This window comes from Salvelinus fontinalis, chromosome 6 (genome assembly GCF_029448725.1).
Source record: "Salvelinus fontinalis isolate EN_2023a chromosome 6, ASM2944872v1, whole genome shotgun sequence".
Lineage (NCBI taxonomy): Eukaryota > Metazoa > Chordata > Actinopteri > Salmoniformes > Salmonidae > Salvelinus > Salvelinus fontinalis.
This window is the reverse complement of record NC_074670.1, coordinates 66,993,993-67,017,518: the sequence shown is the minus strand read 5'-3', so window position 1 is coordinate 67,017,518 and position 23,526 is coordinate 66,993,993.

The following is a 23,526-nucleotide window of genomic DNA, read 5'->3' as shown; positions in this document are numbered from 1 at the left end:
TTACTATTATTCTACAATGTAGAAAAAAGTAAAAAATGAAGAAAACCCATGAATGAGTAGGTGTGTCCAAACTGTTGACTGGTACTATATGTTCTGAATGCATGTGAAGGGGTGTATGTGTCAGAGTTCATCAGCATGACTGTGTTTGTGTAATAGTATAACTTTAAACCGTCCCCTCGCCCCGACACGGGCGCGAACCAGGGACCCTCTGCACACATCAACATCAGTCACCCACAAGCCGCGGCCCTTGCAGAGCAAGGGGCAACACTACTTGTAGGTTTCAGAGCAAGTGACGTAACTGATTGAAACGCTAGTAGCGAGTACCCGCTAACTAGCTAGCCACTTCACATCAGTTACATTTGGCTGTACAGTATGGTGTATTTGGGTTGTGGAGTACTCTGTGATGAATGATTATCATATCATGTGTTTAATTTTTAAGGATATCCACACAATCCATCATCTTCTCCTTATTTAAGTGGTAACTTGATGAGAGTTGTAATTTAATGAGATTGGAGCCATTGAGGTGAGATACAGCAAGACATTAGACAAGACATCTGACTTCTGGTCGATTGTAGATGGGAATTACATCACACTAGCACTGGACAATTAATAGTGGAAAGTGAATAGAACAAAACCACTTTCCTCCCACAGAAATCTATATTGGAGTGGTGAACTGCCTGGAGTTTTAGTACATTGATCAACATGAGGTAGTTTTTATCCCATAAGATTGAGTGAGGGTGAAAAGGTCTTGACCTAATGGAAATCATCTACACCACCGGGAGAGGTACATCTTTATACATCTAGACACTGCAATAGAAATGTGTGTGAAACAACCTGTTCTTTCGCCAGACACTCAACAATGTAGCAATTAGGTTCCTCATATTGTCAGACATAGATTTATAGGTGGAGTCATAAAAGTAAACCTGTAACAAATATGTGTGGAGGAATAGCCTTTTCAACTATAACATTTTATCAACAGAAAGTAATTTCATTATTTCAATGAAGTATTAAAAAAATGAATATTGCAAAATGTTGACCTTCTTGACATCTCCTAGAGAAACCATACAACCTGCTAGAGAATATCTTTCCTGTCTAATCTTAACAAATACCTTGGGCAGATTAAAAATAATTTTAAATGACGCATCATTAGTACATAGCTTATCACATCCTCATAACACATCAAGAATATTAACATAAATCGAAACAATATTTGGAATACTTAACTCAGCGGGCGATGAAATCGTATGAAAACGTATTTTCCAAAACATTTGACTCTATTTTTCATAATATGAAGGGTAAATTACAATTTAACTAGCATTCACTCTCCTTACGCTTTCCGGCATTATGCTAATAGGCAGAGTGGATGTGACAGATGTGGTATATTTTAATTAAAGCCTGGGCATTTCTGAAAGGCCAATCCCCTCATTTCTGCTGCCTCATTCTGGTTTGTAAAGTGAAACTTAACTATAATTACAGTGCTTACATAATCCTGTCATAAGACTGCCGATGCACCTGTCATAGGAACTCATTTTGATCTTAGACAAAAGGCAGCAGTTGAACTCAACTTGAACACAGGTTACTTCCTTGTTGGTGATATTATTGTTTTCTACCTGGAGGCGGAGAATGGCCAGCAGGTGTTTAGGACCTGATGGGAGTTGGGGGTAAAAATGTTTTCACTCTTGTCAGTCATGCTTGTTGAGTAAGAGTTACGGCTGAATGGTCATGAAATAATCACGGCCGGGCACAATGCAGGTGTTTCCTTTTCTGAATGGTTTTGCATTCGTCTTTCTCTCTGGGAATATGCTTTACCGTTAAACCATTCTCGTAATGACTTCCTTGTGTATGACTTCCCCTCTCCCATTGGTCACTTAAGGCAATGTGACAGGAAGTTATTACTCACCTCGGCAACGCTTGACACATTCTATTACATGTACATGGTCAAACGAATTACAAATCACTAGCTCATACATGTACTGTAATCGTGTATGCTTCAGAGAAACATCACCACCCAATGTGCATAATGATTCCGGACATGGTGGCGATACACTTTTGCATTTTTTGAATTTGCATTTCAGCGATTAGTTAGGGAAAGCATTCTCTTCATGCCCTTTACCAAGAAGACTCTTTATTCTCTTGAAAGGGGATTGTTAGGAATCCTGGGTAGGCTAGTGATCCCTTTCAAGAAATAATGCACAAATTGCAAAATGCATTAATTAAAAACAGATTTTAATAGCTCCTGTCAAGACACATGGTACCATTAGCCGGCGCAGGGTATGAAGATGATTGTTTATTAGCTGTCTGTTTACCCAGCACTTTTACATATCGTACAAGCAAATTTAGAAAAATAACCATAATGCACTGCTGTTTGCTCTTTTAAATGAGGGAACGCAGACTCTGAACAGACAATAAAACATACGTGTATTCAGGGAAGGGTGTTCATTCTCTCTTCCCAAAGCTCCTGCAGCACCTTGATACAGCTCAACTCTAGCTACTGGGGTACCTAGATACGTCTCAACTCTAGCTACTGGGGTAGCTAGATACATCTCAGCTCTAGCTCCTGGGGTTCTTAGATATGTCTCAGCTCTAGGTACTGGGGGACCTACATACATCTCAACTCTAGCTACTGGGGTACCGAAATAAATCTCAGCTCCAGCTACTGGGGTACCTACATACATCTCAGCTCTAGCTACTGGGGTACCTAGTTACATCTCAGCTCTAGTTACTGGGGTACCTAGGTACATCTCAGCTCTAACTACTGGGGTACCTAGGTACATCTCAGCTCTAGCTACAGGGGTACCTAGATACATCTCAACTCTAGCTACTGGGGTACCGAAATAAATCTCAGCTCCAGCTTCTGGGGTACCTACATACATCTCAGCTCTAGCTACTGGGGTACCTACATACATCTCAGCTCTAGCTACTGGGGTACCTAGTTACATCTCAGCTCTAGCTACGGGGGTACCTACATACATCTCAACTCTAGCTATTGTGGTACCTAGATACAGCTCAACTCTAGCTACTGGGGTACCTAGATACATCTCAACTCTAGCTACTGTGGTAAATAGATACGTCTCAGCTCTAGCTACTGGGGTACCTACATACATTTCAACTCTAGCTACTGGTGTACCTGCGTACATCTCAGCTCTAGCTACATCTCAACTCTAGCTACTGGGGGACCTAGATGCATCTCAGCTCTAGCTACTGGGGTACCTACATACATCTCAACTCTAGCTACTGGGGTACCTACATACATTTCGACTGTAGCTCCTGGGGTACCTAGATACATCTCAGCTCTAGCTACTGGGATACATCTCAGCTCTAGCTACTGGGGTACCTGCGTACATCTCAGCTCTAGCTACTGTGGTACCTACATACATCTCAACTCTAGCTACTGTGGTACCTACATACATCTCAGCTCTAGCTACTGGGGAACCTACATACATCTCAACTCTAGCTACTGGGATACATCTCAACTCTAGCTACTGGGGTACCTGCGTACATCTCAGCTCTAGCTACTGGGGTACCTACATACATCTCAACTCTAGCTACTGTGTTACCTACATACATCTCAGCTCTAGCTACTGGGGTACCTAGACACATCTCAGCTCTAGCTACTGGGGAACCTACATACATCTCAACTCTAGCTACTGTGGTACCTACATACATCTCAACTCTAGCTACTGTGGTACCTACATACATCTCAACTCTAGCTACTGGGGTACCTAGTTACATCTAATCTCTAGCTACTGTGGTACTGTCACGATCGTGTGGCGGATTGACGGACCAAAACGCAGCAGTTGGAAAATAAGCCATCTTCTTTTATTTTAAAAGATGACAAAAATAAACACGAAACACTTTAACAAAACGAACAAAACAACAAAACGACCGTGAAGCTACAAACGTTGTGCACATACATACAGGCTACAAACGTTCTACATAGACAACACTAGACACCTGTACTCCACACAAACCCATATACTATACAACAACCCCTATACCATAAAAAACACCCAAAACCAACAAAACAAAAACATTCCCCATGTCACACCCTGACCTAACTAAAATAATAAAGAAAACAAAGAATACTAAGGCCAGGGCGTGACATAACCCCCCCCTTGAGGCGCGAACTCCGGGCGCACCATACACAGTCTAGGGGAGGGTCTGGGTGGGCTTCCATCCACGGTGGCGGCTCCGGCTCTGGTCGCGGTCCCCACGTCACCACAGTACCTAACCACCTCCTAGGCTTCCTCCAAACGACCCCCCTCCACATTAACCCCATTGCATTAAGGGGCAGTTCCGGACTAAGGGGCAGCTCCGAACTAAGGACCAGTACCAGGGTAAGGGGCAGTACCAGGGTCAGGGGCAGTACCAGGGTCAGGGGCAGTACCAGGGTCAGGGGTAGTACCAGGGTAAGGGGCAGCACCAGGGTAAGGGGCAGCACCAGGGTAAGGGGCAGCACCAGGGTAAGGGGCATCTCCGGACTGAGGAATGGCAGCTCCGGACTGAGGAATGGCAGCTCCGGACTGAGGGACTGCAGCTCCGGACTGAGGGACGGCCCATGGCTGGCTGACAGATCTGGCTGCTCATGGCTGGCTAACGGATCTGGCTGCTCATGGCTGGCTGACGGATCTGGCTGCTCATGGCTGGCTGACGGATCTGGCTGCTCATGGCTGGCTGACGGATCTGGCTGCTCATGGCTGGCTGACGGATCTGGCTGCTCATGGCTAGCTGACGGATCTGGCTGCTCATGGCTAGCTGACGGATCTGGCTGCTCATGGCTAGCTGACGGATCTGGCTGCTCATGGCTAGCTGACGGATCTGGCTGCTCATGGCTAGCTGACGGATCTGGCTGCTCATGGCTAGCTGACGGATTTGGCTGCTCATGGCTGGCTGACGGATCTGGCTGATCATGGCTAGCTGACGGATCTGGCTGCTCATGGCTAGCTGACGGATCTGGCTGCTCATGGCTGGCTGACGGATCTGGCTGCTCATGGCTAGCTGACGGATCTGGCTGCTCATGGCTAGCTGACGGATCTGGCTGCTCATGGCTAGCTGACGGATCTGGCTGCTCATGGCTAGCTGACGGATCTGGCTGCTCATGGCTAGCTGACGGATCTGGCTGCTCATGGCTAGCTGACGGATCTGGCTGCTCATGGCTAGCTGACGGATCTGGCTGCTCATGGCTGGCTGACGGATCTGGCTGCTCATGGCTGGCTGACGGATCTGGCTGCTCATGGCTGGCTGACTGATCTGGCTGCTCCTGTCTGATTGGCGGCTCTGGCAGATCCTGTCTGGTTGGCGGCTCTGGCAGATCCTGTCTGGTTGGCGGCTCTGGCAGATCCTGTCTGACGGACGGCTCTAGCGGCTCCTGTCTGGCTGGCGGCTCTAGCGGCTCCTGTCTGGCTGGCGGCTCAGTTGGCTCATGGCAGACGGGCGGCTTTGCAGGCTCATGGCAGACGGGCGGCTTTGCAGGCTCATTGCAGACGGATGGCTCAGATGGCGCTGGGGAGACGGATGGCTCAGATGGCGCTGGGGAGACGGATGGCTCAGATGGCGCTTGGCAGACGGGCAGTTCAGTCATCGCTGTGCAGACGGCAGACTCCTGCCGGCTGAGGCGCACTGTAGGCCTGGTGCGTGGTGCCGGGACTGGTGGCACCGGGCTGGGGACACGCATCTCAGGGCTAGTGCGGGGAGCAGCAACAGGACGCACAGGACTCTGGGGACACACAGGAGGCTTGGTGCGTGGTTTAGACACTGGTGGTAAAGGGCTGGAGACACGCACCATATAGCTAGTGCGTGGAGGAGGCACTGGTGGTACTGGGTTGGGGCGGGGAGGTGGCGCCGGAAATACCGGACCGTGCAGGCGTACTGGCTCCCTTGAACGCCGAGCCTGCCCAACCCTACCTGGTTGTATGCTCCCCGTCGCCTGACCAGTGCGGGGAGGTGGAATAACCCGCACCGGCCTATGTAGGCGAACCGGGGACACCATGCGTAAGGCTGGTGCCATGTACGCCGGCCCGAGGAGACGCACTGGTGACCAGATGCGTTGGGCCGGCTTCATGACATACGGCTCAACGCTCAGTCTAGCCCGGCCGATACGTGGAGCTGAAATGTACCGAACCGGGCTATGCACACGTACAGGAGACACCGTGCGCTCTACTGCGTAACACGGTGTCTGCCCGTACTCTCGCTCTCCACGGTAAGTACAGGGAGTAGGCGCAGGTTTCCTACCTGACTTCGCCACACTCCCTTTAAGGCCCCCCCCAAGAAATTTTTGGGTTGTACTCACGGGCTTCCAGCCTTGTCTCCGTGCTGCCTCCTCATATCGCCTCCTCTCGGCTTTAGCTGCCTCCAGCTCTTCACGAGGAAGGCGATATTCTCCCGGTTGAGCCCACGGCCCCTTACCATCCAGTATCTCCTCCCATGTCCAGGAATCCTGTGTAGGTAGGTCCTGTTGCCGCTTTCCATGCCGCTTGGTCCGATGGTGGGTAATTCTGTCACGATCGTGTGGCGGATTGACGGACCAAAACGCAGCAGTTGGAAAATAAGCCATCTTCTTTTATTTTAAAAGATGACAAAAATAAACACGAAACACTTTAACAAAACGAACAAAACAACAAAACGACCGTGAAGCTACAAACGTTGTGCACATACATACAGGCTACAAACGTTCTACATAGACAACACTAGACACCTGTACTCCACACAAACCCATATACTATACAACAACCCCTATACCATAAAAAACACCCAAAACCAACAAAACAAAAACATTCCCCATGTCACACCCTGACCTAACTAAAATAATAAAGAAAACAAAGAATACTAAGGCCAGGGCGTGACAGGTACCTAGATACATCTAATCTCTAGCTACTGTGGTACCTAGATACATCTCAGCCCCTTTTCCCTCCCCTCTGGCTCAACATGTTTCAAATGCAATCACTTCCGTCACTTCTCTGTTTACCAGCTAATTCAGAGAGTGAAATAGGATGATCAGCCTGTGTGTGTTTTCATCTCGTAATATCCTTTTCCCCTTTTCGTTCTCCTGAAGAGGCATGAGCGTACATTATCATAGCTGCAATAAAAAAGGCTGTTGGAAGTGTAACAAATTGCTTTTTTAATAGGATTACTTTGAAACGTTGCACACTGTTTTACTGTTTTACTTTGGCTTCATTTTACTCAGTGATTGGATTGTAATTTGAATTCATTTCAAACCAAAACATTCGCTTTGGATATCTAATTTGTCCATTGTTTAGTGTTCTGATAGGTACATAAGGATATTGATTTATATTTTTTATTGTGCTAGTAAAGAAATATCACCAAACTTTACATTACAAAACATAGGCCTCATACCAGACAAACTATACCAGTATAGCTTTTGTCAACAATTGTTTTTATTGAGTCACGTTATCAGTACAATCAATGGGAAACAATACCATTTTTAACAGTCCACCCACCCACCCACCTATAATCTATGTAATTACTGAGTAACAACCATGTGCCTTGTTCTTACAGTTCATGTTTTAGTATTGTCATGTGAAAATGAGATTCACAATCATAAACATTGTTTTTGAAAATGCTTGTAGTTACAAGTGTTGCCAGTGTGGGTGAGTATGTGTGTCGGTGCGTGCGTGAGTGCATGTGTACTGTAAGCATGTGTGTTCATTAGGGCACACATGCCACAGAGGTCATGTCAACTGAAATTCTAATGCTCAAATGTTACAAAGCTTTTAATTGCTATGCTAAAGGACTAGAGGATGAGATAGAAAAACCCATTAATAAGGAAATATGAGTTACTTTACTGACAAGAGCCCAATCCCATAGCCCTAAAACAGACAACCATGCCTAAACCATTTTACACTCCTAATCTTCTAATAAGATTTTAAAAAGTGTACATTTGTTTATACATTACCACAGATAATAACATGTCTTGTCACATTACATACGACACCTTCAATATGCCCTATATCTCTAAAATTAAGTACAATTTGCGCAAAACATGAGTAATGGATTTCAAAGTGTGTTCAATTAAAAGGCATACAAAATGCTATTTCAACCTCCAAGCCCTGGATTTACATTTCAGTATGAGTGTATAGGGAATTATAATGCACATTGATACACGTTTTCATGTTTTGAAAAGCTACCATTAGATGCTAAATTGATGTGAATTAATGGATGGTCAAAATATAACTGTGGGTTAACAGGGTTGTTAAACTATTTTCTAATTTCTTGAGAAAAAAAATGTTGCAATGAAGATTGTCTTTTTTTTTTCTTCCTTTCACCTCTATTATTTAAAAACTCATTAAAGGTTAAAAAAAAAATGTATTTTTTTTAATCAAGAAATTATAAATTAGTTTGATAACACTGTTTGTGAGCGTTTAAATGATATCGAACTTAACCATCCATATTTTTCAGTGATGAAGACTTTGATGTCTCATGGTATGGTGGGGTATGCAAAATGGGTTAACTTTGAACACCTGTATCTCCTGAATGTTTTAGCATTTAGGTCCAAAAAGGTATTTTCTGGCCACTTCTACCATGGGAAAATATGTATGGAAAGTTTTGTTCAAATCAAACGGGGTGCATTCAAGAAGTGATTGAAATCAAATGGAACAACCCATTCATTATTTAGCTATATAGCCCTAGACTACGTAGTGGCTAACATGGTTATCCTGAAAAACACTACAGGTGATAACATCAGGCCACATGTTTGCAGAGCAGTCTGACAGAGAGATGCTCCTCGTGCTGGGTGTTGGTAATAGGCTCTTGGCTTTATAACTCTGCTCAGAGAGTGGCTCATCTCCTTTAATCCTCTGTGTGTTCTCATCTAAGAGAGAGAGAGAGAAGGCCAGGTAAGTTTGCTTTAACTAACTCCCTGACAACCAAGAAGCACACACCATAACGTCTGCTCACAAACACATTGAGACAAGCACTGAGGGTTTAAAATGGCTTCCTATAAGAGATAGAATGACCTTGCACACCAATAAGTCAAAATGCTTAAACTAACCATACAGGCAGTGAATAGGATGAGACCCAAATTATAGGGCGTAAAATGATGCCAATTTCCTAAGGATCAAGTGGCACTAAAGTAAGATGCAATTCTCTGACGGCAAATTGCCAACATGAGAGTCCAAGGAAATGTTCCCAAAAAACAAGGCATATAGCCTGGTACATCCACCAGGAATTTCACAGTGGAGTAGCACACTGTGAAATGTGTAACCAGGAAGGCATGTGAAAATGAAACTGGAGTAGCACACTGTGAAATGTGTAACCAGGAAGGCATGTGAAAATGAAACTGGAGTAGCACACTGTGAAATGTGTAACCAGGAAGGCATGTGAAAATGAAACTGGAGTAGCACACTGTGAAATGTGTAACCAGGAAGGCATGTGAAAATGAAACTGGAGTAGCACACTGTGAAATGTGTAACCAGGAAGGCATGTGAAAATTAAACGAAACGTTGTGCATGAAATAAATGATATTAAAATAATGTATCAATGTAGAGTATGTACAGAACCAGGCCAAGACTTTGTTAACACACTGTATTGTGCTGATAGCTGCTTATTAAGCAGTAGCCCTTTAAGACTGTCAGTGTGGGTGCTGTTGGAGGCTTGGACCTTTTCAACTAGTTCAGTGAAAAGAACAAATCAACTCATTTCATTCATTTGATTCAGTAATGCCCAGAGCACGCAGGACCCCCTACCAGCGAAGGATTAACTAAAAACTAGAAAGAATCATGATTCTACAAGCCTCTAGTTCACCATATGGGGCTCATTGGAGTGAGACGTATAAATGTGTACTTTAAAGTGTGATTGTTATGCATACAAATAAGATTATTTCTTGAAACAATGTCTAGTTGTGGCCACAACCAGACTAGATTGTGAACGACTCTTGGCGGAATGCATTGCAAGGTAGTAGCACAATATCGTTTACTAACTGCAGCCCCCCAAATGAGTAATTCTCGAGTTTGAGTTTGTTGAGCAGAGGCTGTGTGTGTTTTGGTTCCACAAAGCTGTGTCCATCGATAACATTCAATAATCAATTAATTGCATTCATTCTTGCACCATGCAATCAATTATCAGTTATAAACATGCACTTTCCTTCTCTATGCTGCCTGCAGCAAGACCTATTTTCCTGAGTGCACACACGATAGACGGTTGATGGTGGCTGGAGCACGTCTCAGATACGGTATGGCATGTCAAACAAACGACTAAACTGAACGAGTCACTCAGAAAAACAAATCAAGACTCTTGAGTAAGTAAAAGTTTTAATTTTTTTTAAATAAATTGTTTGCAAACTGCACATCACTAGTGCCATCTTGAATAAGGCCTATTGTTGGAGAAGAGCATTGTTTTCCAAAAACATTCAGGATTTTTTTTCTCAACTATTAGACATTGAATAGAGCCATCAATTTCCATTGGACCGTTTTGATGGATAATTGATATGATGATCTACGTTGGGATTATCTTTGTTAAAATATTTTTGGAGGGTTTTTTCCATTTAATTGTATGTTTCCTCTGTTTGGGATTTTCAGTTATTTGAGATTTGCTCATTGGACTGTTGGCTCTGAGAGGACTATGTATGAAAATGAAATATTGTATTGGTGGTCTTGGATCACACAGACACGTGGAAAAAATAGCCTTAGTCTCTTGAGTTGATCTCAATTTTATGTTGACTGGCTGTCGCTGAACATGGGTGCTGGAGCAGCATGGATAGGTAATATATTTTGAATCAGGCCTATCGCATTTCAAATGACAGTCATTTGTTTTCAATTCCCCCATGTTAAAACCAGTGTATTGCACAGATTAGTTCGGAACAAGTTATTCCCTCCTGTTATTTCACATCTCTGTTTGTAGGCCCCCCGAGTGGTGCAGTGGTCTAAGGCACTGCATCTCAGTGCTACAGGCGTCACTACAGACACCCTAGTTAGAATCGAGGCTGTATCACAACCGGCCGTGATTGGGAGACCCATGTGGCAGCGCACAATTGGCCCAGCGTCGTCCAGGTTTGGCCGGTGTAACCCGTCATTGTAAATAAGAATTTGTTCTTATCTGACTTTCCTAGTTAAATTAAAAAAATTAGATTCCCAAGTGTATATACTGTATGTGTACTATACTTCCATTTTGTATTTTCCCCCCAGTGTCTTCCCTCTACATGATAGTCGTGGTAAGCAAATCAGCAGAGGGATGAACGCCTGCTCGTCTTATTAAAAGCAGATAGACCTTCGGTTCCAAGTAAATTCCTCACTCTAAATCCCCCGCTGTAAAATGTCCCCGCTGTAAATCCTCCAGTTTAAATCCCCCACTGTAAATTCACCACTGTAAATTTCCCCACTGTAAATTCCCCACTGTACTGTAAATTCCCCATTGTACTGTAAATTCACCACCGCATCAAGAAAGAAAAGCTATTCCGTTAATCAGAGGTGCATTACCAACAGTTTCAAATATATTCCATAAATTGGCCCTGAAACAACCTGCTCCGTTCACAACTCCATTCTACATTTTAATCCTCTGGCTTCTGCTTGGAGATAGCCATTCCCTGAATGGTGACGAGCAATAGTAGCGCACAACACTTTGATGTAAAAAAATAAAATAAAAAAATAAAAATAAAAAAAAGTATAAAATCCATATTTACCATAAGGCAGATGGTATTGGCATCCACAACCTTTATCTAGCTATGCGCTAAAACAGATGAATGACAATGAAAGTGAAAAACAAAAAAGTGAAGACAAACCTCACCTTTTGACCAAAGGAAACTTTCTCTCCCACCCTAATGATCTCCAAACTATACGATCTGCAAAATGGCTTCACTCTTTCTCTTTTTTATTTTTCTAATATGCCATCTCTTGTGTTTCATTATTCATCAGCCTTCAGGGGGGACGGCCGTGAAATCATAAAGCATGTCAGGATAAATACATGAATACATTCACATTGCAAATGAGGGCCCTCTGCTAATGTTTACTCTGCCACTGTGATTCATGACAAAGAAATTCAAAGCCTATCATTAGTTTAATATGAGTAAAAAGGCCTGCCTACTGCGCTTAATATTTTGACCACAGCAACCTTCTGGTAAATAAAGCAAAGTGTAGCTGTCACTTCTCTGCAGATAACATCTTTCAATAAGCTTGGGGGAGAGCTTAATTTCAGCTCATTTTACTGAAAGCTGTGCGTCTCCTCGGAAAGATGGTGAGATAGGGAAACAGTCGAGTGCAAGCAAAGAGATGAATGTCGGCCGGGGGAGTTTTTGTTGTTCGGTTTTCTGCAAGTTCTTTTTATTGTTTTGTCAACTGCTGAGTTCAAATATAGGCATTTTGGCACAGAGCGAGTCTCTTCCAGCTTCAGCCGTTTTTTTCACCCTTCTTTCATGCACAACTGAAATTGGTTTTTGTGTCTGGCTGCAGATAGTTGAATGAGCCTTTACCATATGATCAGAATTCCCTGAGGCCTGGTAGGGGTTCTTGATATGGAATGTTTCAGCCATAACCTTCTGTTTCCCCGTCTCTTCCATCCAAGGCCCAGAATGCTAATTATTCATAGGGCTGTCACATCAAGTAGGTGCAGCAGTCCTCCCTGAGGGTTTCACCAGTGTGCACACCGCAATTCCCGCTCCAAGTCCATGACAGCTACCTTAATGCCTCCTGCCTCTCATGTGATCGAAGGGCCTGGTACCCTCTTGCCGTGGTACATTTTATTTTCCCACAGTATGTTGACACTCAATCAATCACTCCAGACGCTTTCATCCCCATATCTCTGACAGTGGCATGTATATTTAAAGGTATACCCCAGGACCTCCCAACTCACAGGTCCACCAGACCTCATTATTCACTAGCAAAAACAACAAAAACAAAAAAATTGAAAAATTAGTGGAATGGTCATTCATATTTCAGAGAACAAACCAGACAAATCAAACCCCTCAGTGAAACTGATATCGGAGGAGTTACAAATGGACATGACTTGATCCCATTGGTAGAGACTGGGAGGAATCACAGGGAGAGAGCAATATGCATAGAGGCAATTCATCTTACAGAAGGATTGGATTTTACACAGTCAATGTTTCTACTGGTTAGTATGTTACATGCTGAGTGATATGGTATGTTCCTATTGGTTATATGCTGAGTGATACAATATGTTCCTATTGGTTACATGATGAGTGATATGGTATGTTCCTATTGGTTACATGCTGAGTGATACGGTATGTTTCTATTGGTTACATGCTGAGTGATACGGTATGTTCCTATTGGTTACATGATGAGTGATATGACACGACCGTGCACTGGGTTCTCATTGTGGTGGGACATGTTTCATATTTTGTCATATCCGGTCTTTCTCAAAATATCCTGTAGCACACTATGTAGTACTTAATCTACCTTTTTATAATGCCCGGTTTCCTTGTGTGTGTGCGTGTGTGTGTGTTTGTCCACTGCCATATGAAAGATGGAGTAAAGACATACAGTATGATCTAAAGTATGTTATCCAATGTAGGTTGTACCATATTCACTGTCAATATCATGTTGCTTATCATTTTGGTCTATCATGGAAAATGAATGGGTTAGAAGATAACAAATGTTGCCCATTGTAAGAAAACATAAGAGAACAAAATATATAACTCTCATATTCAGTGACCATCTCACTTTGCTTGATTGATTGGTGGTTTAGCGCAAAACAGACTCAACTCTCAAACTGTGACTTTTTCTAAGTTGCAACTTGTAAACATTTAAAGGAAGCTACATGCAGGAAAACGCATACCCCACTCACATATTCCCTCTCCAAATGGGAGAACAAAAGCACATTTCTTCATTATTAACAGTGTTTTTAATGCATGAAGAAATAATCGATTCATTAAAATTAACAAATTATTTATTCCAGCTGAACGTTCTTAGTCATTAAGTTGAGAGATATATACTGTTATTATTGCATTCCCACTTCTATGGTTGACATTAGAAGGATATTATGCATGCACAGTTGATTAAATACATTTTTATCACCCTCAAATTGCTAATTTAGCAGGTAGTCTGTCTCAATGATTAGCAAGTGTTGTTGATGTGCTTTTTAGGGAGGCTGAATTGTGTCTACAGCTAATCTTGAGACATTCTACATTTCTACTCCTTAAAAAACTTGCCATTCAAACGGACTAAAATCTTTACTTGGAGGAGGCTTTTTAATAATTGAGATAAGCAAGGTTAAATTCAAAAGTCATCACAAATTAGATGTTTGTTTGGTTTAGTTATGTTTTTGTTTGTTTTAATGTCTAAATAAATTTGAAATTGGAACAGCCTCTATGTCAGGACGTGAGTTGGGGTGGGTATTCTATGTTATGTGTTTCTATGTTTAGGTCGTTTGTAATTAGCCTTATATGGTTCTCAATCAGGGACAGGTGTTTGACGTTTTCCTCTGATTGAGAACCATATAAAGGTAGGCTGTTCGCACTGTTTGTTTGTGGGTGGTTGTCTTCCGGGACTGTTTCGGTTTGTTCGTTCGTTTATGTAGTCTGTACCTGTTCGTAAGTTCTTCGTGTTGTATGTAAGTTCTCATAGTTCAGGTCTGTCTACGTTCGTTTGTTATTTTGTAATTTGTTGAAGTGTTTTCGGTTTTCGTCTTACTTTAATAAACTTCATTATGTCCACGCTGCGCTTTGGTCCAATCCCTACTCCTCCTCTTCGGACGAAGAGGAGGAGGACAGCCGTTACACCTACAGTTATACCCTCTATACCAGTCTACAGTTATACCCTCTATACCAGCCTACAGTTATACCCTCTATACCAGTCTACAGTTATACCCTATATACTAGTCTACAGTTATATCCTCTATACCAGTCTACAGTTTTACCCTCTATACCAGTCTACAGTTATACCCTCTGTACCAGTCTACAGTTATACCCTCTATACCAGTCTAGTTATACAGTTATACCAGTCTATAGTTATACCCTCTGTACCAGTCTACAGTTATACCCTCTATACCAGCATACAGTTAAACCGTCTATATCAGTCTACAGTTATATGCTCTATAACAGTCTACAGTTATACAGTTACACCCTGTATACCAGTCTACAGTTATACTCTTGTTACCAGTCTTCAGTAATACCCTCTATTTTAGTCTACAGTTATACCCTCTATGCCAGTCTACAGTAATACTCTCTATACCAGTCTACAGTTATACCCTCTATACCAGTCTACAGTTATACAGTTATACCCTCTATACCAGTCTACAGTTATACCCTCTATACCGGTCTAGTTATACAGTTATACCAGTCTATAGTTATACCCTCTGTACCAGTCTACAGTTATACCCTCTATACCAGCATACAGTTAAACCGTCTATATCAGTCTACAGTTATATGCTCTATAACAGTCTACAGTTATACAGTTACACCCTGTATACCAGTCTACAGTTATACTCTTGTTACCAGTCTTCAGTAATACCCTCTATTTTAGTCTACAGTTATACCCTCTATGCCAGTCTACAGTAATACTCTCTATACCAGTCTACAGTTATACCCTCTATACCAGTCTACAGTTATACAGTTATACCCTCTATACCAGTCTACAGTTATACCCTCTATACCGGTCTACCTTTATACCCTCTATGCCAGCCTACAATTATACCCTCTATAGCAGTCTACAGTTTTACCATGTATACCAGTCTACATTTATACCCTCTATACCAGTCAGTAATACCCCAAATCAAGATCCAGAATCTTTTATTGTTGTTCAGTATCCAAATAGTTTTTCATCTATTTTTAACAGTACCTCATTCTTCACTTACTTGATGGAAAATGGTGAGTAACTGTCAATGCTAATTGAGTTGTAGAAATGTGAACCCATAATGAACCCACATCGACTGGTGCAAGCCAGAACAGTTTCCTTAGTTTGTTATCTCTTTGTATAACAAGGAACCATAATGTTCCTACAGTTTTGAATAGCGAAGACAGAAACAGTCATAATAATTTTTTGGTGTGTGAGAGAGAGCGAGCCAGAGAGTAAAACAAGGGTCAAATGTGAGAGTGAGCATGAGAATCAAACATGGCTGCGTTTTTGAACATCACAAACCTTGACAAGGTATTTTTCGTGCTTTACCGATAGGCCAATATGTGAGGAAGAAAGCTACCATGGGAATGTGACTTTGATGGACATTTAATGAAAAAAAAAATAGAAAGCCTTCTGAAAATATGGAGTTGTTTTCAGGGATTGATAGTCCTCTCTTTTGTTCACTTGGCAAGGCCAGAGTAGTTGGACTAGGAGCTGGTGGATAGTATCAGATGGGGGGGGGGGGGGGGGGTCCACAAGCTATCATGTGAACAAAGGCAGATGAACAACACCGATGCCAAACTAAGATAACACACTGTGACTTCTGACTTGATGGACCTGACAGACACAGACACTTTCATTCACAGCAAGGGAGAATAAACTGCAACAGGGAATTTCCATCTAAAAGGACACATGAGCACCAACATGTGTTGATAGGTGCAGGTCAAAATGGGGGTCAAATGAAAGCTGAGTGTCATATATTTTTCAACCATTTACCATCCCAAACATTAGGAATGAACAAAGGGTTTGATTTCTGGACAAATGGTCTTCGATATCATCTACCAGAAAAAGTATTAAAAGGTATTAGAAGTACATCATAAAATCAATAATGTTGAAGTGAAGACCCCTGTCAAATAATATCAAGGCTTGTATTTAGTTTTGGACATAAATTGCCTTCTATAAGTTAACAAACATTGCCTTGTGCCTTGTAATTCCATAAGATATTTTCTTATTTCTCTCCCTCATGATGGAGGATAGTAAAAGTTCAAAGAAGTAACAAGTAAAGGTAGACTTACTAATTAGTTGTGTTTTTACTGATATCAAGTTTGTTTATGAATGATTAAGTGATTAACTTCTCAATAGGGGGTGCTGTTTGCACTTTGTAATAATTTCGTTCCCAAATTAAACTGCCTCGTACTCAATTCTTGCTCGTACAATATGCATGTTATTATTACTATTGGATAGAAAACACTCTCTAGTTTCTAATACCGTTTGAATTATATCTGTGAGTAAAACAGAACTGGAGTTAGAGCAATTTTCCTATGAGGATGTGAGAATGCTGAAATCTGCTGGCTGTTCTGAGATCTGTTTATAAATCTGCCTGTCTTCTATTGGTTGAGATGCACTGCATACGTCTTCCCCTGGATGTCAGCGAATAGTGAGAATTGAAATGGTGTTGCTAGGCAGATCTGAGAGCTTATAAACGGGCTGGGAAGGTGAGGACCGGCCTTTGTTCTCCTGGCCAGGACGCAGAAAGGAGCTCTGGCTGTCGTTCTAGAACGCTCCGGTTATAGCCCTTAGATATATCCGGATCTGTTTTTATTCCATATAGGTGTTAAAGACATCATAATGTTGTTATATTAAACCGAGTTATATCAGTTTATATCGCTATATTGAGATTTTCGGATATTTATTTGTGCTGCGTTTAAGTGAGTCGGACACGTGTTTGCCACATGGCTAATGTTTACTGCTAATTCAAACGTTGAAGAGGACAATCTACAACCAAGCAACGATTATTTTGGACTAAGGACACCTTGCCCAAGATTCTGATGGGAGTTCATCAAAAAGTAAGAACTATATATGATGTTAATTCGTTGTTCTGTTGAAAAATGTAGAACTCATATTCCGCCATTAATCTCGGTGTGGTCTCGCTTTAACGCACGCTGTATGTTGTAGTAACGTTAATTTAAAAAATCTAACACAGCGATTGCATTAAGAACTAATGTATCTTTCATTTGCTGTCCAACTTGTATTTTTTAGTCAAGTTTAGGATTAGTTACTGATTAGACTAGGTGCCTCTCCCAAGATTCCTCCCAAAATATTGTTGGCAGCCTGGCTACTTTCTCATTGTATAACCACGATTTGTGCCACATTTAAGTCATTTAGCAGACGCTCTTATCCAGAGCGACTTACAAATTGGTGCATTCACCTAATGACATCCAGTGGAACAGCCACTTTACAATAGTGCATCTAAATCTTTTAAGGGGGGGGGGGGGGGGCAGAAGGATTGCTTTATCCTATCCTAGGTATTCCTTGAAGAGGTGGGGTTTCAGGTGTCTCCGGAAGGTGGTGATTGACTCCGCTGTCCTGGCGTCGTGAGGGAGTTTGTTCCACCATTGGGGTGCCAGAGCAGCGAACAGTTTTGACTGGGCTGAGCGGGAACTGTACTTCCTCAGTGGTAGGGAGGCGAGCAGGCCAGAGGTGGATGAACGCAGTGCCCTTGTTTGGGTGTAGGGCCTGATCAGAGCCTGAAGGTACTGAGGTGCCGTTCCCCTCACAGCTCCGTAGGCAAGCACCATGGTCTTGTAGCGGATGCGAGCTTCAACTGGAAGCCAGTGGAGAGAGCGGAGGAGCGGGGTGACGTGAGAGAACTTGGGAAGGTTGAACACCAGACGGGCTGCGGCGTTCTGGATGAGTTGTAGGGGTTTGATGGCACAGGCAGGGAGCCCAGCCAACAGCGAGTTGCAGTAATCCAGACGGGAGATGACAAGTGCCTGGATTAGGACCTGCGCCGCTTCCTGTGTGAGGCAGGGTCGTACTCTGCGGATGTTGTAGAGCATGAACCTACAGGAACGGGCCACCGCCTTGATGTTAGTTGAGAACGACAGGGTGTTGTCCAGGATCACGCCAAGGTTCTTAGCGCTCTGGGAGGAGGACACAATGGAGTTGTCAACCGTGATGGCGAGATCATGGAACGGGCAGTCCTTCCCCGGGAGGAAGAGCAGCTCCGTCTTGCCGAGGTTCAGCTTGAGGTGGTGATCCGTCATCCACACTGATATGTCTGCCAGACATGCAGAGATGCGATTCGCCACCTGGTCATCAGAAGGGGGAAAGGAGAAGATTAGTTGTGTGTCGTCTGCATAGCAATGATAGGAGAGACCATGTGAGGTTATGACAGAGCCAAGTGACTTGGTGTATAGCGAGAATAGGAGAGGGCCTAGAACAGAGCCCTGGGGGACACCAGTGGTGAGAGCGCGTGGTGAGGAGACAGATTCTCGCCACGCCACCTGGTAGGAGCGACCTGTCAGGTAGGACGCAATCCAAGCGTGGGCCGCGCCGGAGATGCCCAACTCGGAGAGGGTGGAGAGGAGGATCTGATGGTTCACAGTATCGAAGGCAGCCGCTAAATATGCACATTTTCGAACAAACTCTATATGTATTGTGTAATATGATGTTATAGGACTGTCATCTGATGAAGTTTTGAGAAGGTTAGTAAAAAATGTAATATCTTTTGCTGGTTTATTCACTATCGCTAACGTGCATGAATCAATGCTGCTGTGTGGTTGGCTATTGTAGTAAGCTAATATAATGCTATATTGTGTTTTCGCTGTAAAACACTTAAAAAATCTGAAATATTGGCTGGATTCACAAGATCTGTCTTTCATTTGCTGTACGCTGTGTATTTTTCAGAAATGTTTTATGATGAGTATTTAGGTAATACACGATGGTCTCTGTAGTTATTCTAGTTGCTTTGGTGAGAGCTGTGATGGTGGCTGCAATGGTAAACTATGATTTATACCTGAAATATGCACATTTTTCTAACAAAACATATGCTATACAATAGATATGTTATCAGACTGTCATCTGATGGAGTTGTTTCTTGGTTAATGGCTATTTATATCTTTATTTGGTCGAAATTGTGATAGCTACCTATGCAGGAAAAAAAAAGTTGTGTCTTTTGCTATCGTGGTTAGCTAATAGATTTACATATTGTGTCTTCCCTGTAAAACATTTTAAAAATCAGAAATGATGGCTGGATTCACAAGATGTGTATCTTTCATCTGGTGTCTTAGACTTGTGATTTAATGATATTTAGATGCTAGTATTTACTTGTGACGCTATGCTAGGCTATGCTAGTCAGCTTTTTTACTGATGGGGGTGCTCCCGGATCCGGGTTTGTGAGGAAGTAGAGGTTAAAACTTGTAATTATGTTATCAAATTGGAAACGGAATTGCAGAAAAATCAGTAAGGGAATTATTGCAATTTATTTGGCTACAATGGGAAATTGTAGTAGTTACAAACCACATTTGGGTCACCTGCTACTGTCCTCCCTTTCACTGCCATACTGTTATGTTCAGCTCATAACTGTTTTCTTTCTCTTCTGCCCAAAGCATGACTGTGAAAACATACTGGACAACTCCTCCCTCTCACTCTCCCTCTCTCTCTGCTGCTATCTCTCTCTTCTCTCTCTCCAGTTAATGTTACCCTTTCTGGCTCTTACTGTCATACTGTCATGCTATCCAGGTCTGTGCCCAAACAATAAAAATCCACCTTTCCAGAAACAAGTCTCTCACCATTACCACTTGTTATAGACCCCTTTCAGTTCCCAGCTGTGCCCTGGACACCATATGTGAATTGATCGCCCCCCATCTATCTTCAGAGTTCGCACAGTTAGGTGATCTAAACTGGGACATGCTTAACACCCCGGCCGTCCTACAATCTAAGCTAAATGCCCTCAATCTCACACAAATTATCAAGGAACCTACTAGGTACAACCCCAAATCCGTAAACATGGGTACCCTCATAGATATCATCCTAACCAACTTGCCCTCTAAATACACCTCTGCTGTCTTCATCCAGGATCTCAGCGATCACTGCCTCATTGCCTGCATGCGTAATGGGTCCGCTGTCAAACGACCACCCCTCATCACTGTCAAACGCTCCCTAAAACACTTCAGCGAGCAGGCCTTTCTAATCGACCTGGCCCAGGTATCCTGGAAGGATATTGACCTCATCCCATCAGTAGAGGATGATTGGTTGCTCTTCAAAAGTGCTTTCCTCTCCATCTTAAATAAGCATGCCCCATTAAAAAAAAACTAAGAACAGATAAAGCCCTTGGTTCACCCCAGACTTGACTGCCCTTGACCAGCACAAAAACATCCTGTGGCGTTCTGCATTAGCATCGAATAGCCTCCGTGATATGCAACTTTCAGGGAAGTCAGGAACCAATATACTCAGTCAGTCAGTTAGGAAAGGTAAGGCTAGCTTTTTCAAATAGAAATTTGCTTCCTGTAGTACTAATTCGCCCAAATTTTAGGACACCGTACAGTCCATGAAAAATAAGAACACCTACTCCCAGCTGCCCACCGCATTGAGGATAGGAAACACTGTCACCACCAATAAATCTACTATAATCGATCATTTCAATAAGCACTTTTCTACGGCTGGCCATGCTTTCCACCTGGCTATTCCTACCCCGACCAACATCTCAGCACCCCCTGCAGCTACTTGTCCCCCGCCCCCGCGCTTATCCTTCACCCAAATCCAGACAGACAAAATCTGGATCCCTACAAATCAGCTGGGCTCGACAATCTGGACCCTCTCTTTCTCTTTCTAAAATTGTTAGCCAAAATTGTTGCATTACTAGCCTATTCAACCTCTCTTTTCTATCGTTTGAGATCCCCAAAGATTGGAAAGCTGTCGCAGTCATCCCACTCTTCAAAGGGGGAGACACTCTAGACCCAAACTGGTCTAGACCTATATCTATCCTGCTCTGCCTTTCTAAACTCTTCGAAAGCCAAGTTAATAAACAGATCACCGACCATTTCGAATCCCACCTTACCTTCTCCACTATGAATCTAGTTTCCGAGCTGGTCATGGGTGCACCTCAGCCACGCTCAAGGTCCTAAACGATATCACAACCGCCATCGATAAAAGACAATACTGTGCAGCCATATTCGTCGAGCCAAGGCTTTCGACTCTGTCAATCACCGCATTCTTATCGGCAGACTAAATAGCATTGGCTTCTCGAATGACTGCCTCGCCTGGTTCACCAACTACTTCTCAGACAGAGTTCAGTGTGTCATATCAGAGGGCATGTTGTCCGGACCTCTGGCAGTCTCTATGGGGGTGCCACAGGGTTCAATTCCCAGATCGACTATTTTCTCTGTATATATCAATGATGTTGCTCTTGCAGCGGGTGAATCTTTGAACCACCTCTACGCAGACAACACCATTCTGTATACATCTGGCCCTTTGGACACTGTGCTAACAAACCACCAAACAAGCTTCAATGCCATACAACACTCCTTTCCTGGCCTCCAACTGCTTTTAAATGCATGTTCTTCAACCGATTGCTGCCCGCACCCGCCCGCCCGACTAGCATCACTAGTCTGGACGGTTCTAACCTAGAATATGTGGACATATACAAATACCTAGGTGTCTGGTTAGACTGTAAACTCTCCTTCCAGACTCACATTAAGCATCCCCAATCCAAAGTTAAATCTAGAAGTGGCTATTCCGCAACAAAGCCTCCTTCACTCATGCTGCCAAAAATACCCTCGTAAAACTGACTATCCTACCGATCCTTGACTTCAGTGATGTCATTCACAAAATAGCCCCGAACACTCTACTCACCAAACTGGATGTAGTCCATCACAGTGCCATCCGTTTTGTCACCAAAGCCCCATATATTACCCACCACTGCGACCTGTGTGCTCTTGTTGGCTGGCCCTCACTACATATCCGTCGCCAAACCCACTGGCTCCAGGTCATCTATAAGTCTTTGCTAGGTAAAGCTCTGCTTATCTCAGTTCACTGGTCACCATAGCAACACCCACCCGTTACATCCGCTCCAGCAGGTATATATCACTGGTCATCCCCAAAGCCAACACCTCCGTTGGCCGCCTTTCCTTCCAGTTCTCTGCTGCCAATGAATGGAACGAATTGCAAAAATCTCTGAATCTGTAGACTTCTCCATCTCCCTCTCTAACTTTAAGCATCAGCTGGCAAAGCAGCTTACTGATCACTGTACCTGTACACAGTCAATCTGTAAATAGCACACCCGACTACCTCATCCCCATATTACTACTTACTCTCTTGCTCTTTTGCACCCCAGTATCTCTACTTGCACATCATCATCTGCACATCTATCACTCCAGCATGAATGCTAAATTGTAATTCTTTCGCCTCTATGGCCTATGTATTGCCTACCTCCCTACTCTTCTACATTTGCACACACTGAACATATATGTTTCTATTTTTCCTTTCTATTGTGTTGACTGTAAGTTTGTTTATGTGTAACTCTGTGTTGTTGTTTTTGTCACACTGCTTTCCTTTATCTTGGCAAGGTCACAGTTGTAAATGAGAACTTGTTCTCAACTGGCCTACCTGGATAAATAAAGGTTAAATAATATCCTATGCCCATCATAAGTTGAGTCATGATGTTCTTTATGACAGTAGGAAAAAAGTGTGGCCTGACTGGTTTAGCAGTAATACCCCCACCACATGTCTACGGTTGGGCATAGGTTTGAATACAGCATACTACCCTTTGAAACATACTGTCTTTCCCCACTGTCATTCTTTCTCTCTCTTTATCTACCTGTTCAATAAAATCAGAAAATACCTTAAAAATATTTATTTTTAACGTATGGTTACAGAATTACGCTTTGACTCAGATGTTTCACTTTAAATGTACGTCAACCATTGATTCCGAAGATTAACAAAGCATACAACTCTATGAACAATGACTAACTTGAACAATTTACACAGAACATTTCACAAAAAC